At 51.3% G+C, this 13,968-nt stretch overlaps 1 protein-coding gene across 2 annotated transcripts in view; it reads left to right on the top strand.

Annotated features, from left to right (window-relative positions):
- LOC137519226 (E3 ubiquitin/ISG15 ligase TRIM25-like) overlaps nt 1–13,555 on the top strand; it is a 39,832-nt gene extending 26,277 nt beyond the window's left edge. For both annotated transcript variants that reach the window (XR_011020986.1, XR_011020985.1), the window contains exon 2: nt 13,087–13,555. The gene's annotated coding sequence lies outside the window, so the exon portion shown is untranslated. The remainder of the gene's footprint in view (nt 1–13,086) is intronic.
- Nucleotides 13,556–13,968: the final 413 nt, after the last annotated feature.

The raw sequence follows: 13,968 nt of genomic DNA on the forward strand, positions 1-13,968 counted from the left end.
GTAGGCAAATTCGACGTGTAGGTTATCACGTCGGAACACCGGATTTGTGGAAAGGCCTCCAAAGCCCAGGACTAGGGCGACAAAATTTGCTACTGTTTGTGGGGCGGGTCACGGGTGACAGTCTAACTGCAGCTGTCACCCTCCTCCATGTGTCCGAGGCTGTTAGCTGAGCTGCCCGCCCCGCTGGCCGCTTTGCTCTGACTGTGTGTGAAGTGAGCAGAGCAGGCAGAGGCGGCTGCGGTAGCCTGGCGACGAGGAGGAGGAAGCCGGAGTACTAAGGAGGAGATCGAAAGCGTGCGCACCGGCAATGGAGTGATGTTGCCTGGATTTGAGTGAGCCTGCCTGCACCAGTGGCAGATTCCCGCTCCTGAGTCCCAGGCAGTTCAGGCTCCAGGCATCCAAATGGCGGCAGAAACAGCGTGCAGATCTTTCAGCAGGGCGCACTCTGGCAATTATAATGCCTTCCACTGAAGCACAGTGCAGACCAGGAGACTGTAGATGGGAGGTCTCGCGTTGCCGCTGGGGCTGATGGATGCATGAGAGCCCCAGGGCACAGGCACCGAGGAGAACAAGAAGACCTCCTTCCCTATTTATCTGCTGAGCACATCCCTGGCTCCAGCTTTCAGCGTCTGCACCCTGCCTGCACTCTGTAAGTGAAAGTGAACATAAGCTGTGCCTGTGTAGTGTGTATGCTGCCGATGCTGCCCAGCTTCCTCTCCTCCTCAAGTTACATGACATTATTCTACCTCTGTCCCCCGTGACTTCAGCCTTAGCTAGATATCTTTCCCCTTTGCTATTTAGCACTCGGCAGCCTCTGTGTCAGCTATCATCCTCCCAGGTCAGATGAGGTCAAAAGTCTTGCAGCTGCCTTGCTGCTGGAGCTGACATTGCAGCGTGTGGAGGAAGGAGATAGCTTTAGTAAGATTCTGTGTGTGTCCCCCCCCCCCCCTTTTTCCCTGTCTCTCTCTCCCCCCATCTCTCTTTCTCCCCCTCTCTCTGCCCCTCTCTCTCTTTCTCCCCATCTCTCTCTGCCCCCCTCTCTCTGCCTCCCTCACTCTTTCTCCCCCTCTCTCTGCCTCCCTCACTCTCTTTCTCCCCATCTCTCTCTTTCTCCCCCTCTCTCTGCCCCTCTCTCTCTTTCTCCCCATCTCTCTCTGCCCCCCTCTCTCTGCCTCCCTCACTCTTTCTCCCCCTCTCTCTGCCCCCCTCTCTCTGCCTCCCTCACTCTCTTTCTCCCCATCTCTCTGCCCCTCTCTCTCTTTCTCCCCATCTCTCTCTTTCTCCCCATCTCTCTGCCCCTCTCTCTCTTTCTCCCCATCTCTCTCTTTCTCCCCATCTCTCTGCCCCTCTCTTTCTCCCCATCTCTCTCTGATCCCCTCTCTCTCTGCCCCTCTCTCTTTTTTTACCCCATCTCTCTCTGCCCCTCTCTCATTTTCTCCCCATCTTTCTCTGCCCCTCACTCTTTTTGCCCCTTTTTTCCCCCACCTCTCTCTTTCTGCCCCTCTTTCCCCCCACCTCTCTCTCTTTCTGCCCCTCTTTCTCCCCATCACTCTGCCCCCTCTCTCTCTGCCCCTCTCTCTCTTTCTCTCCCTCTTTCTCTCCCTCTCTCTCTGCCCCCCTCTCTCTCTGCCCCCCCCCTCTGCCCCTCTTTCTCTTCTGTCCCTCTCCCTCTTTCTCCCCATCTCTCTCTGCTCCCCTCTCTCTTTCTCTCTCTCTCTCTCTCTCTCTCTGCACCCCTCTTTCTACCCATCTAAATCTGCACCACCTCTTTTTCTCCCTGCCTCTCTCTGCACCCTTCCCTCTTTCTCTCACCCTCTCTCTCTCCCCATCTCTTTCTGCTCCCTCTCACAACACACATATATATGCACACATCATACACACATATTCAACATTATATCCACATCGCACACATACACTCCACTCATATACAAGTATCACGCATATACTGCATATATCTGCACACATCAAACACATACCATACATATACACACATCACTCACACACACAATTTTATTTCCTGACACACTTTTGGGAGAGTGAATTCTCCCAGAGTAAAACAGAATGCCCCCGGGAGAGAACTTTGAATCATTTTAACGATTTCCAAATCTCACACCGGAGCACTAGAGCATAATGTGCATGCGCCAATTTTTGACATGTGCCATATGTGTCGCTGATCACAGTGGATCCTGTAAACATGTAAGTTCTGTCTGGGGTACATAGAGATCTATGCTGCTGTACAGGCAACATAGCTTATAGTATAGGGTGCTGCTACCTCTAGTGCTCCTGTTAGAAATATACTTCCGCAGCCTCCCAGGGGGCAATATATTTTGCTTTTATTGTGGAGGAATGTTTCTGTTTGGCAGCGGTAATTGGTGAGGATGTTAATAGTTGGAGAGGGCGGTTGATGACAGTGGGCCTTGGGTGGTAAAAAGTACAAATCCGGCCCTGGCAGCAGGGTGTAGGGCCCAGTATATGTGCAGTAGGGTATAGGGCCCAGCATGTGCAGCAGGGTATAGGGCCCAGTATATGTGCAGCAGGGTATAGGGCCCAGTATATGTGCAGCAGGGTATAGGGCCCAGTATATGTGCAGCAGGGTATAGGGCCCAGTATATGTGCAGTAGGGTATAGGGCCCAGTATATGTGCAGCAGGGTATAGGGCCCAGTATATGTGCAGCAGGGTATAGGGCCCAGTATATGTGCAGCAGGGTATAGGGCCCAGTATATGTGCAGCAGGGTATAGGGCCCAGTATATGTGCAGCAGGGTATAGGGCCCAGTATATGTGCAGCAGGGTATAGGGCCCAGTATATGTGCAGCAGGGTATAGGGCCCAGTATATGTGCAGCAGGGTATAGGGCCCAGTATATGTGCAGCAGGGTATAGGGCCCAGTATATGTGCAGCAGGGTATAGGGCCCAGTATATGTGCAGCAGGGTATAGGGCCCAGTATATGTGCAGCAGGGTATAGGGCCCAGCATGTGCAGCAGGGTGTAGGGCACAGTATATGTGCAGCAGGGTGTAGGGCTCAGTATATGTGCAGCAGGGTATAGGGCCCAGCATGTGCAGCAGGGTGTAGGGCACAGTATATGTGCAGTAGGGTATAGAGCCCAGCGTGTCCAGCAGGGTATAGGGCCCAGTATATGTGCAGCAGGGTATAGGGCCCAGTATATGTGCAGCAGGGTATAGAGCCCAGCGTGTGCAGCAGGGTATAGGGCCCAGTATATGTGCAGCAGGGTATAGGGCCCAGTATATGTGCAGCAGGGTATAGGGCCCAGTATATGTGCAGCAGGTTATAGGGCCCGGCATATGCAGCAGGGTATAGGGCCCGGCATATGCAGCAGGGTATAGGGCCCGGCATATGCAGCAGGGTATAGGGCCCGGCATATGCAGCAGGGTATAGGGCCCGGCATATGCAGCAGGGTATAGGGCCCGGCATATGCAGCAGGGTATAGGGCCCGGCATATGCAGCAGGGTATAGGGCCCGGCATATGCAGCAGGGTATAGGGCCCGGCATATGCAGCAGGGTATAGGGCCCGGCATATGCAGCAGGGTATAGGGCCCGGCATATGCAGCAGGGTATAGGGCCCGGCATATGCAGCAGGGTATAGGGCCCGGCATATGCAGCAGGGTATAGGGCCCGGCATGTGCAGCAGGGTATAGGGCCCAGCATGTGCAGCAGGGTATAGGGCCCAGCATGTGCAGCAGGGTATAGGGCCCAGCATGTGCAGCAGGGTATAGGGCCCAGCATATGTGCAGCAGGGTATAGGGCCCAGTATATGTGCAGCAGGGTATAGGGCCCAGTATATGTGCAGCAGGGTATAGGGCCCAGTATATGTGCAGCAGGGTATAGGGCCCAGTATATGTGCAGTAGGGTATAGGGCCCAGTATATGTGCAGTAGGGTATAGGGCCCAGTATATGTGCAGCAGGGTATAGGGCCCAGTATATGTGCAGCAGGGTATAGGGCCCAGTATATGTGCAGCAGGGTATAGGGCCCAGTATATGTGCAGCAGGGTATAGGGCCCAGTATATGTGCAGCAGGGTATAGGGCCCAGTATATGTGCAGCAGGGTATAGGGCCCAGTATATTTGCAGCAGGGTATAGAGCCCAGTATATGTGCAGCAGGGTATAGGGCCCAGTATATGTGCAGCAGGGTGTAGGGCCCAGCATGTGCAGCAGGGTGTAGGGCCCAGCATGTGCAGCAGGGTGTAGGGCCCAGCATGTGCAGCAGGGTGTAGGGCCCAGCATGTGCAGCAGGGTGTAGGGCCCAGCATGTGCAGCAGGGTGTAGGGCACAGTATATGTGCAGTAGGGTATAGAGCCCAGCGTGTCCAGCAGGGTATAGGGCCCAGTATATGTGCAGCAGGGTATAGGGCCCAGTATATGTGCAGCAGGGTATAGAGCCCAGCGTGTGCAGCAGGGTATAGGGCCCAGTTTATGTGCAGCAGGGTATAGGGCACAGTATATGTGCAGCAGGGTATAGGGCCCAGTATATGTGCAGCAGGTTATAGGGCCCGGCATATGCAGCAGGGTATAGGGCCCGGCATATGCAGCAGGGTATAGGGCCCGGCATATGCAGCAGGGTATAGGGCCCGGCATATGCAGCAGGGTATAGGGCCCGGCATATGCAGCAGGGTATAGGGCCCGGCATATGCAGCAGGGTATAGGGCCCGGCATATGCAGCAGGGTATAGGGCCCGGCATATGCAGCAGGGTATAGGGCCCGGCATATGCAGCAGGGTATAGGGCCCGGCATATGCAGCAGGGTATAGGGCCCGGCATATGCAGCAGGGTATAGGGCCCGGCATATGCAGCAGGGTATGGGGCCCGGCATATGCAGCAGGGTATAGGGCCCAGTATATGTGCAGCAGGGTATGGGGCCCAGCATATGCAGCAGGGTATGGGGCCCAGCATATGCAGCAGGGTATGGGGCCCGGCATATGCAGCAGGGTATGGGGCCCGGCATATGCAGCAGGGTATGGGGCCCGGCATATGCAGCAGGGTATGGGGCCCGGCATATGCAGCAGGGTATAGGGCCCGGCATATGCAGCAGAGTATAGGGCCCGGCATATGCAGCAGGGTATGGGGCCCAGCATATGCAGCAGGGTATAGGGCCCAGTATATGTGCAGCAGGGTATAGGGCCCAGCATATGTGCAGCAGGGTATGGGGCCCAGCATATGCAGCAGGGTATGGGGCCCGGCATATGCAGCAGGGTATAGGGCCCAGCATGTGCAGCAGGGTATAGGGCCCAGCATGTGCATCAGGGTATAGGGCCCAGTATATGTGCAGCAGGGTATAGGGCCCAGCATGTGCAGCAGGGTATAGGGCCCAGTATATGTGCATCAGGGTATAGGGCCCAGTATATGTGCATCAGGGTATAGGGCCCAGTATATGTGCATCAGGGTATAGGGCCCAGCACGTGCAGCAGGGTATAGGGCCCAGTATATGTGCATCAGGGTATAGGGCCCAGGATATGTGCATCAGGGTATAGGGCCCAGTATATGTGCAGCAGGGTATAGGGCCCGGCACGTGCAGCAGGGTATAGGGCCCTGCACGTGCAGCAGGGTATAGGGCCCTGCACGTGCAGCAGGGTATAGGGCCCTGCACGTGCAGCAGGGTATAGGGCCCTGCACGTGCAGCAGGGTATAGGGCCCTGCACGTGCAGCAGGGTATAGGGCCCGGCACGTGCAGCAGGGTATAGGGCCCGGCACGTGCAGCAGGGTATAGGGCCCGGCACGTGCAGCAGGGTATAGGGCCCGGCACGTGCAGCAGGGTATAGGGCCCGGCACGTGCAGCAGGGTATAGGGCCCGGCACGTGCAGCAGGGTATAGGGCCCGGCACGTGCAGCAGGGTATAGGGCACGTGCAGCAGGGTATAGGGCACGTGCAGCAGGGTATAGGGCCCGTGCAGCAGGGTATAGGGCCCGTGCAGCAGGGTATAGGGCCCGTGCAGCAGGGTATAGGGCCCGTGCAGCAGGGTATGGGGCCCGGCACGTGCAGCAGGGTATGGGGCCCAGCACGTGCAGCAGGGTATGGGGCCCAGTATATGTGCAGCAGGGTATAGGGCCCAGCGTATATAGCACAGTATATGAGCAGCAGTTGCTGTGATTCTTTCACTTACTTCCGCTACTCTGTGTATGAGCTGGGGGAGCAGAGGATGGAGGGGCCACAAAACCTCACCTGGGAAGCTATAATGGTGGGGGGGAAGCACTAGACACCAGGGAACTGTATAGTAGAGGGGAACCACTAGACCCTGTATATATCTGGGGGGGGGGGGGGCACTAGACCCTGTTTAGGGGAGGAGGAGACCTCTAGACACCAGAGACTTGTATAGGGGAGGGGGGCCACTAGACACCAGGGAACTGTATAGTAGAGGGGAACCACTAGACCCTGTATATATCTGGGGGGGGGGGGGGGGACACTAGACCCTGTATAGGGGAGGAAGAGACCTCTAGACACCAGAGACTTGTATAGGGGAGGGGGGCCACTAGACACCAGGGAACTGTGTAGGGGGTGGGAGGGGGCCACTAGACACCAGGGAACTGTGTAGGGGTGGTGTGTCACATGCAAGATTTGGGCATGATTAAATGTGTGGCGGGGTAGGTGTCTCTCTTTTTTAGTTCCAAGATTTGGGAGGTATGCTGTAGATTGTAAGCCTTTGGCAGTACTCTGTCCCCTTGTGTATCATACATGACTGTGTGCACTTTACCCAGAATTATGGGAACTTGTATTTTACCACTCCAGTGTATGATTTGGCATTGTATTACTATCTGCATTGTGCTGTGTATCTTATTGGCGCTATATAATTCCAATAAATAAGTATGCTGGGTGCTCTGCCAAATCGAGATAGGTGATTTAGAGGGAGGGGGGGGGGGGGTGGAGGTCTGACACAGCATGGGGATACTTCAGAACCACAAAACTACTGTGTGGGGTGATCCTTCTGTGTAGCGTCTCCTAAAACCGCCACTACTTACAATTTTTTTGGGTTGAGACCCCCTGCCCCCAAGCTAAAGTGTCCCATTCCAGCTAGTTCCTCCCAGATTATTAGAAATTGATTCTTATAGTGCCATCATTTTATGTACAATATTATTGATGGGGTATAAGACAGGACGTACCTAGTAAGTGTAACATTTCTACAATTTTTTTTTTTTTTTTTTTTTTTAATCGACTAAATATACAACTGTCGCAAAAGACAGTAGGGGAGGCAGCCCTGCCCTTGCAGGCTTACAATCTAATCTGATGGGAAGGACACACATGGTGGGATGGAGGCATAGCTGGGATAAAGTATGCTAGCAGGATTATGCCCATTGTTCATTGCACAGGTTATTATTATTATTTATTTATTTATAAAGCGCCAACATATTCCGTGGCACTGTACAATGTAAGAAAACAAACAAGGGATACATAATGATGCAGACAATGATATACATCAAATATGAACACTGATACAAGATACAGCACTGCTGATTACAATTTGATTTAACATGATGACTAAAATGTATAAATGTCTAACAGTGTGCAAGCAATTAAATTAATAACATTCCATGACACAAAAGGGTGAGAGCCCTGCCCTTGCGAGCTTACAATCTAAAGGAATGGAGTGGAAACAAGAGGTGGGGATGTATACAGTATATGTACATGCAGTGTGTAATTAGGTTATTTAGTGGATGCATGGCCTAAGCTAGAGAATATGCTTGTCGGAAAAGGTGGGTTTTGAGGGAGCGTTTAAAGATTTCAAAGGTGAGAGAGTGGCTGATGTGTTGTGGAAGGGCATTCCAGAGGAGGGGTGAGGCACGTGAGAAGTCTTGTACACGTGAATGTGAGGAGGTAATTGTAGAAGAGGATAGAAGAAGCTCGTGTGCAGATCTGAGATTGCGGTTGGGTTGGTATCTGGAGACTAGTGAGGAGATGTACAGGGGAGAGAGATAAGGGAGAGAGATTGTGGAGAGCTTTGTAGGTTCGGGTTAAGAGTTTGAACTGAATCCTCTCATTAATTGGTAGCCAGTGAAGAGCTTGACAGAGGGTCAGCGGAGGAAGAGCGAGAGGAGAGATGAATGAGTCGAGCAGCAGAGTTCAGTACAGAATTAAGCGGTGTTAGTCGGTTAGTTGGAAGTCCACCAAGCAATATATTGCAATAGTCCAATCGAGATATAATAAGAGCATGTACTAACATTTTGGTTGTGTCATGGGAGAGAAAAGGTCGGATACGTGCTATGTTTTTCAGTTGCAAATGGCAGGAACTGGTTAGGGAGTTAATGTGAGGAGTAAATGAGAGAGAAGAATCAAATATTACCCCCAAGCACCGTGCTTTGGGAACTGATGTTATAGACGTGTTGCTAACACTTATTGTAATATCAGGCAAAGGGGTGGACAGGGATGGTGGAAAGACTATTAGTTCAGTTTTATTCATATTAAGTTTTAAGAAGCGAGAGGACATGAAAGAGGAGATAGCGGACAGGCAGTCGGGAACCCGTGTGAGGAGGGAGTTGAGGTCTGGGGCCGAAAGGTACAGTTGTGTATCGTCTGCATATAGGTGGTATTTGAAACCAAATGAGCTGATTAACCTGCTGAGCGGTCTGGACGAGCTCAGCTCGTCCAACACCGCCAGAGGCTGCCGCTCAGGCCCTGCTGGGCCGATTTTCGTCAAATAAAAAGCAGCACACGCAGCCGGCACTTTGGCAGCCGCGTGTGCTGCCTGATCGCCGCCGCTCTGCGGCGATCCGCCGCGAGCAGCGGCGAAAGAGGGTCCCCCCCAGCCGCCTGAGCCCAGCGTAGCCGGAACAAAAAGTTCCGGCCAGCGCTAAGGGCTGGATCGGAGGCGGCTGACGTCAGGACGTCGGCTGACGTCGATGACGTCACTCCGCTCGTCGCTATGGCGACGATCTAAGCAAAACAAGGAAGGCCGCTCATTGCGGCCTTCCTTGTTTATTCTGGGCGCCGGAGGCGATCGGAAGAACGCCTCCGGAGCGCCCTCTAGTGGGCTTTCATGCAGCCAACTTTCAGTTGGCTGCATGAAATAGTTTTTTTTTTTTAATTTAAAAAAAACCCTCCCGCAGCCACCCTGGCGATTTAATCAGAACGCCAGGGTGGTTAAGTTACCAAGACCGTGCATGTAGATGGAGAAGAGGAGGGGACCGAGGACAGAGCCTTGAGGTACCCCTACAGACAGAGGATGTGAAGAGGAGGCCTGATCTGAATAAGAAACAGTGAAAGACCTTCCAGAGAGGTAGGAAGATATCCAGGAGAGAGAGAGAGAGGTCCTTTATTCCTATAGATGAAAGGATCTGTAGGAGTAGTGTGGTCGACAGTGTCGAATGCTGATGACAGATCTAGAAGGATGAGTATGGAATAATAGCCTTTGGATTTAGCTGTGAGGAGATCATTAGCTACTTTGGTGTGGGATAGGCTGCATTGGGGGAGATTAGTGCAGACATGGGTATGGGAGAATAGGAAGAGTAGAAGTAAAGTATATGAAGTAATGTTATATGATCAGTAGTGATGGCTATACACATGTTCATGAATGTTACCATGATCGTTTGTGGAGAGCCCCATTGACTTTAATAGCAGGAGAATTTCTAAAACCTTCAGGGCATCTCTGCAGCCATCATTTATTTTACTACAATTTATAAAGTGTTTAGAAACCCAGACAGTGTATTGATGGAAGGGGTTGAAGTGCGAAATATTCCACAAAACATACACACTTATGCAGAGGCTTTTTTTTTTTTTTTTTTTTTTTTTTAAGAGAACCCGAAGTGGGCTCTAAGAATGCTATCAGCAGACAGAGGCTGGGTCTGCATATACTGCCCAGCCTCTGTTGCTATACTGCTCCCCTCTGCCCCCCCCCCTCCCCCCTGCACTCTGCTTGCCCCCCATAAATCAAAGCCGAGCTGTCGACACACAGCGTGTCGCAGCTGGCTGTTTACCTCTGCATCTGTCAGTCTCTGCCGCTCCCCGCCTCCTCCATAGCTCCGGTCCCTGCCCGCGTCCCTTCCCTCCCCACTGATTTGAGGGAAGGGAGGTGAGCGGGGAGCGGAGACATAGAGGAGGCGGGGGAGCGGCGAGACTGACAGATGCAGAGGTAAACAGCCGGCTGCAACACGCTGTGCGTTGCTAGCTCGGCGTTTTGATTTATGGGGGGCAAGCTGAGTGCAGGGGGGGCCCAGAGGGTAGCAGTATAGCAACAGAGGCTGGGCAGTATATGCAGACCCAGCCTCTGTGTACTGATGGCATTCTTAAAACCCACCTCAGGTTCTCGTTAATGTGCAAATGCCCAAAATCACATATACTTTAGTTTCTAGATTTTTCAGGGCCAGGGTAATAATAGTATTCACTTTTTTATTTTTTTTTATTTGCAAAACCAAATTAAGAGCAAACAACCTACTGGGTGGTGGCGGATGGTGCAGGATTGCTGTGCCTGTGGCCAGGGCGGACATGAGGCCAGGAGTAAGTGGCATGCGCCAGGATAATAATACCGTATATTCTCGCATATAATCCGACTCGTGTATAAGCCGACCCCCAAAGTTTTACCTAAACAAAAGGGGTAAAATTGATTTACTCACATATAAGACAAGAGTAGGAATCGCAGCGAACGCAGGCGAGCAGAGCCACAGTCACAGGTGCCTCTATATAGTGTGACAATGACAGTGTAAATAGTGACAATGTAACACACACTCACTCTCAAGTGCCCCACAGTATAAAAATAGTCACCCAGAAAGAATGACCCCCTCTCCACCCCCCCCACCACATGTATAACAATTATGACAATCAAATAGTCCCCCCTATGAAAACACTGCCTGAGTGCACACGGCTGTCCCCAGTACATCGCCGCTGCTAATCGCAGCACTGTACTACATGCAAAGATGGCGGTTTCGCCGTCTAACACTCTCCCGAGTGGCTGTCACCGTTTGGACTGAAGGCGGGGCCAAGCTCCGCCCCCCGAGCAGGAGATGCGCACACAGCCTGCGCGCGATCTCCTGCAAACTGCAGCCCCAGGACTTGACACCAATTGGCGTTAGGCGGTCCTGGGGCTGCCGCCGCGGCCATGCCTATTGGTGTGGAGCGGTCTTAGAGCAGTTAAAGGGGCTTAACACTTGGACCATGGCATGACGGAGGGGGATCCATCGCAAAAGTCCCACAAAAAATTACGTAGTTGACACAGTCGTGTTTAAATCACTAAAGGGCAAAAATCACATTACATTCCGAAATTCGTGGAATAAAGTGCTTTAAAACATCTGGTGTGTGTACACTTTGAGTAGTGTAAGGGTTAGGCCCGGTTTACACTGACAGAAGAAACGGCACATTAACTGCACCGCAAAGCTCTTTAGTGATAACGTCAGGTGAGCGAATTATTGTTTTTACTAGTTGACACCCACCTCCAGGACGTAAATGTTAGTCCTCTCAGTGGCAATCTTTGTGTAGTGGTGACGGTCACCGTGCTTGTGCGTGGGAGTGCAGGCGATTATGGTTTTCCAGCCCCTATGATGGGGTTGATGTGGTTCAGTGATGTGGAGTGCCCATGTCAAAGGAGGATGAGGATGTTGCAGCAAGGTTACTAGCAAAAGTGATAGAAGATGGGGGTGTGCTGCTTTGTATGCCAGTCAACTACTTCTGTGGCATTTTGTGAGTTCAAGGTACATGGCCTCTGAACACTGGGCAATATGCTAGGACCACTGGAAATCACAGCAGCGCGACCCCTGCGGTGTGGCCTGCCCCGTCTTTTTCTTTTAATTAAAAGAAAAAAAAATCTGCCGGGGAGGAAGTGTTTCATGCAGGTCAGGTGACAGGTTTATGCTATGTGCAACAATCACCATAAAATATAGGCCCTGTCAGTGAGGGCAGTAGTGGATATTAGGTGCCAGTAGTGGTGGTGAAGGATCATTGGGTTATCTACTCAGTGCACTACAAGGACTAGCAGACCTTTCTCCAACAGCATACTTGTGCACTGGACACATAGAATACAATAGCAAGAAAAACAATGTACCAGCCCTTTAAAAAGGGCTATTAGAGGTTTAGGACACTGGTGGCAGCAAGAATCTGCACTAAGGACACAGAACACAGGCCTACCTAACACTATTCCTGTCAGCAGAGCACTCTCCCTGATATGCCTAGAACAGAAACCAAACACAGACTGCAAAATGGCTGCTGTGCTGGCTTTCTGATAGGTGGGTTCTAGGCAGGGCTGTGGAGTTGGTAAAAAAATCATCTGACTGACTCCTCGACATGCCATGTGTCTGCTGACTCTGGGATGAGGGGTCAATTTTGGCTCCATTATAATGTATAGGGGGCATGCCGAACAAGCCATATGTTCGCAAACAACCGATATTCGCTGGGAACTGTCCGCTGGCGAACATTTTGGGCCATCACTATGCACTGGCAGGGTGATCATGCATAATAATCATACTAAATGTCCATGCTGTAACCCTCTGGTATCCATGCCTCGTCCGTTTTTTAGAAATGTTAAAGATTAAGCAACACCTAGAAATAAAAACCGCATATATAAGTAGATAAATACTACTTCTACTTAACAGATATTAATACTGTGCTATCCACGTAATGATTCCTGTGAATTTTATAAAGGAAAAATCAGAAAATCCTATTCTAGGCAGTGGCCATCTTGCCAAACTAATGCTGCTGACATCCTATCCTCCCTGACTCTTGCCCCTCCCCTCCCTTGCTCATTGTGTATTCATTAGCTTCCCTCCTCCCAGAGAGTCTTCAGACACTCCCACTGAGGTGTATACTAGGAACTGCACTGTCTTATCCTCCAATCACTGAGTCACCTCAGCCTTGCTTGTAAACACAAGTGAGCAGAGGTGTTTCAGATAAGAAGCTAGGCAGGGAAATAAATGGAAGAGGAGGAATATATTATAGATAAAAAAGAACCCCCACCATTCAACTGTTTGGCACTAGGGCCAGTGCTCCTAAATTATGAGATAACTCCAAACCAAAGCAGCAGCAAGTTTTGAATGCAGGATTAGCATCTGTATCGCTTAATACACTCAGACCAGTTGCTGTTGAAATTTGATTTGTATGGTGACACTCCCACTTTAAGTAATCGACACTGCTGTGTTGCTTGTCTGTCACGATCCCTTCAGCTGCACTGAACGTCTGTTTGGAAAGGACACTTGATGCGTGGCAAGCCAGAAGCTCCATGCCAGATTCCGACAGCTCTGGCCACAGGTTAAGACTGCACCCCGAGAAGTCCAGAGGATCCTTGCTCCTCCGAGTGTCCACAGTGATTGTTAAGCTAAGGTAGTTGAATACTTATTGGTCAAGGCGTTCCCTGTGAGTGGATCCAGAAGCAACCTCTTGAGACGTACAGAAGGATGACCTCCTATCAGATCTGATTGTCACATCAGCAGCCATTTGCCCTATTCTTGAAGAGTTACTGTTGCCACCTCTTTGTCTGTTAATTGCTCTTCCTGCACCCTGAAGGGCAGAATACAACATCTGACTCAGCTTGGTATTGGAGGTGCTGAATTTTGGCTACCCTCTGTGATTGTAGAAGCATCTCCGCCATTTTCTGTTTGTGCCAAGTGTCTAATAAAGTTGCCACCCACTACAGATCTGTGTCCTTCATGGTTTTGATATGGGAGTCCTTCTTCAGACACAACAGCATAAACTGCCCCATTCTAATGAGGTTTAAGGCAGAGGACTTCAGTTCCTGTTCCTCATTAAAGGCAACATCATGCACCTCGGTTTGTTCCCTCCTCAACCACAGACAAGCCCAGGGACCCCCCCCCCCCCCAAGAGGTGGGAAGCCTGCTCCTTTTGCTCTTCCTCTTCACCACAGCCACCATCCTCCTCCTTGGACTCCTCTTCAGACTCCTCCCTCTGCTCATGTACAGCTGATATTGGCACTCTCTCCAATTGGCGGCATTGTAAACTCATTTTCCTTTTCTTCACACTTCTGCTCATCCACGGCCTGTCAAAGGACACATTCCACGGGACATTCCAGAAAAAAAGATATAGCGTGA

This window comes from Hyperolius riggenbachi, chromosome 5 (assembly GCF_040937935.1).
Source record: "Hyperolius riggenbachi isolate aHypRig1 chromosome 5, aHypRig1.pri, whole genome shotgun sequence".
In the NCBI taxonomy this organism is placed as follows: Eukaryota; Metazoa; Chordata; class Amphibia; order Anura; family Hyperoliidae; genus Hyperolius; species Hyperolius riggenbachi.